The 3413-nt window shown below is 43.8% G+C and overlaps 2 non-coding genes across 2 annotated transcripts; one reads left to right on the forward strand and one right to left on the reverse strand.

Moving 5' to 3' along the window:
• The first annotated feature begins 1672 nt into the window (after positions 1-1672).
• Positions 1673-1745, forward strand: TRNAA-AGC (transfer RNA alanine (anticodon AGC)). The gene has a single exon. It is a non-coding gene; the product is annotated as a tRNA-Ala (tRNA).
• Positions 1746-2592: 847 nt separating this feature from the next.
• Positions 2593-2664, reverse strand: TRNAA-UGC (transfer RNA alanine (anticodon UGC)). The gene has a single exon. It is a non-coding gene; the product is annotated as a tRNA-Ala (tRNA).
• Positions 2665-3413: the final 749 nt, after the last annotated feature.

A 3413-nucleotide genomic window follows, 5' to 3' on the forward strand; every position in this document is an offset into this window, starting at 1 on the left:
TGAACACTTTACCCAGGTAGTAGAAGTTGACCATGTTTCCATTATCCCATGGGAACTTTTCTCCATAAAAAGATCTAAGAAAAATTTGGATGCCACACACGACCAGGGGAATAGATGAATGAGGCTAGTATTAAGATGAACTTATACCTTTCAATAGTTGGTTTTTGCTGCTGAGATTTGGTTACTCGTTCCCAAATCCCTCCACCCACCCGCCCCCAGCCCTATGGTCTTGTTTGAGAGGTGGGATGAGGTGAGGACAGAAGCGGATAGTGTTTCCACCATAACTAAGACTTAAAGGCCAGAAAGGAGATGAGATATCCCTTTATTATATTTTGAGACCCACTGAAATCTGCCCTACCCAAATCCACAGAAAAATAATTGGAGGACAAGACTCAAATATGACTCCTTCCCAGAACGGTAAAACTTGCCCAAGTTTGTGCCTCGCCTCATTAGGATGGTTTTCAAGAATCCAGCATACATATCCCAAGGAACTCAGAAATAGAAAGCCCAACATGTACTACAAATTATGCATAGCCACATTTTGTACCTGACTGAATATACTATGCTCAGTTTCAGGGCTCAGAGGCTTAATTATGGAAACATGACTGACTGTTCCCAGTTTCTTGGGACAGCTTGCAGCATAATCGAGAGCCAGCCCCTAGAAAGGGTTGAGCACCAAGCAGAACTGAGGCTGTTCCTTGTTCTCTCTGTAGCACTTCTTTCCCCAAATGTTACCCAAAAGCAATTGGAAAAGGAAGGTCAACTTTCTCCCGTGGACACTTGGGTTTGCTCCTAGTGTGTGATCCAAATCTTGTTGCTAAAACACTCAGTTTCTAAGCAGGAAATCCTGGTTTAGGAATCCTGCTGGACTCCTTTTCTTTTCTCTCTTCTCTTCAGTCTTACCTTTAGGTCCAGCAATCTGGGGAAGAACCATTCATTGAAGGCTCTCCCTTCTGCCCTCTTGGACTGCTTCCAGAATTCTCCTGATCTGATACTATGAAAGCCAACAAGCATTCATAAAAGCACCTACTTTGGACAAGTCCTTCAGAGAGACTTCAGGAATACAAAGACTCTGAAGTTTCTGTTCACAAGTAGCTTATATTCTACTAGATCCTAGACAGGTCATACATCCTTTGCAGGGTTAATATACCCATTACACTATTCCTTCGTTGATTGGGATATAATGGAATTTTGCAGGAGAAATTAGGATTGTTCTTTGGCCAAGGAAAGCAGACTGAATACTTCTAGTCTGAACTTGGGCCCTCCTGTCAGGATTGTTGTTTCTGATCCCAGAAAAAGCCCTACATTTCATCCTGCTGGATTTGTCCAGCCTCTAATAGAAGGGAGACCGTGCTTACCTGAGCGAGAATCCTAAAAAGCAGGAGGGTTGGCGGGACAGGGAGATGGAGGTGGAAGAGTCTGCTCCACTTGTCTATTTGTCTTCCCTCTGTTTTGAGCTTATATTTGTCTTTTGAAGTTTTTCTCCCATCTTTTCCTTCTTTCTCTGGTCTTTCCCATTTGCAAAAGTAAGATGGTCTAAGGGAGTAGGTCTTGGTCTATGGTTTTAGGTTCTCAGGTACAGAAAGGTGTGTAACCTTTTAGGACTGTTTGGGGTAGTTTGGGGTATTTATTTATAGTGGTGTGGCAAGAGTAAAGAAGTTCACTAGAGCTTGGGGGATTAGCTCAAATGGTAGAGCGCTCGCTTAGCATGCGAGAGGTAGCGGGATCGATGCCCGCATCCTCCAGTTTTTGAACCTTTTAATAAGGTTCCCTGTTTTTCCTCTTCAGCGTCCCACGCTGGATCTGAATACACGTAACAGATTCTACCTTTCATCTCCCTCGCTGCCCCTCTCACCCCAACTCCCGAAGCCATTCATGACTCCCAAGTTCTCATTTTGTGCATTAGGGGCTGAATGAAATACTCTCCCGAAATGTCAGAAGACAGAGATGGAATAAAGGCCCATGTGAGCCTTGGGGACCACGGAAGAGGAACGACATTCAATCCTGCAGAGAACAATAAGGTTCACTGTCCATGTCAGCCGCTCAACCTCCCGCTCATCTAAAGATAGACGTCCCTTTGGGGTGTGAAAAGGTTTTGCAGGAAAAAGCTCAGGTGTCTGGTAAATTTTCTGGAGAAGACCGATGGTCCATTTCAAAAGGAAAACATCACAAGGATAAAGCACAAGATAACTAACTCTTCTTCTTCAGCTGCTAAAGAGACGTGAGACTGAGTTCCTGTGCAGGCGTCCTACAATGGACCACCAGCCGCTTCAGATGGAACAGAAGGCCACAGGTTCATCCCGGAGATCCTAAAGGTAATTGGAAGGGAAGTTGGTCAGCCTGGAGCACGGGGGGCGTGCAGCGGTAAAAGGAAGTCCAACTCAGAAGACAGAGATCAGGGTGACACTGTGGGTGGAGAGAATGGGGGTCTTGTTCCAAAGACTGACGCCTTTCACGTATGAGTGTAACCATTTAGAGGGAGGGCTGAGCATTACCTTATTGAGAGTTTTTGTTCCAGTAGAATGAGGGGGAGAGTTTACGAAAGTTTAACTTAATTGAAATGGGGAGAGAAGAATCCAAGGGAAAAACAAGTGGAGATGCCGGGGATCGAACCCGGGGCCTCACACATGCAAAGCGTGCGCTCTACCACTGAGCTACATCCCCGAACACGTCCGCACGTTTCTTCCATCCATCCTCGTGGCACTCATCTGACTTATCAGGTGTATTGAGGTGAAATAGTTGGGAGCCTGAGAGGAAGGAAATAAACATTTATATAACACCTGTTATATTACTTTTATCATATTATATTACAGACTTTGCATTAAGAGCTTTGATCTTCACAACAACCTTGCGAGGGAGATGCTGTTATTACCCCTAGCTGAGAGAGGAAGCGGAAGCTGAGAAATTAAATTAGGTGACTTTCCCCAGATGTCACGCGGCTAGTAAGTTTGTGAGGTCTGATTTGAACTCAGATTTATTTTGACCCTAAGGCCATCTAACTGCTTCCAATACCAATATCTGGTATTTTAAGAAATCTCTCCAGTTATCATTTAGATCCCAAAGAGCCCATAAAATTTCTGTCCTCTTTCTACCCCACAACATTGAGTCCTCTGTTATCCTTTTTTTTTTTTTTTTTTTTTTTTTTTTTTTAGTTTCTCTGAATGTAAAAATGAGAACAAAAACAAAACAAATGCAATTTGAATTTGATATGTAAGCAGTAAGTGTGCTGAACAGTTGAAGAGGGGAAAGTTTTACTGACTACCGAGAGGACGGAAAGACCGTAAATAAACTACTGACTTAGGCCAGAGCAGGTTTATAATGGAAACTAAGGGCGGAGAACAGCCTCCAAAAGACGAGCAGGTAGATTTCAGAGAAGCCTGCTGCTAAGTGAAGTGAGTAGAACTAAGAGACCA

This window comes from Sminthopsis crassicaudata, chromosome 6 (genome assembly GCF_048593235.1).
Source record: "Sminthopsis crassicaudata isolate SCR6 chromosome 6, ASM4859323v1, whole genome shotgun sequence".
NCBI lineage: Eukaryota > Metazoa > Chordata > Mammalia > Dasyuromorphia > Dasyuridae > Sminthopsis > Sminthopsis crassicaudata.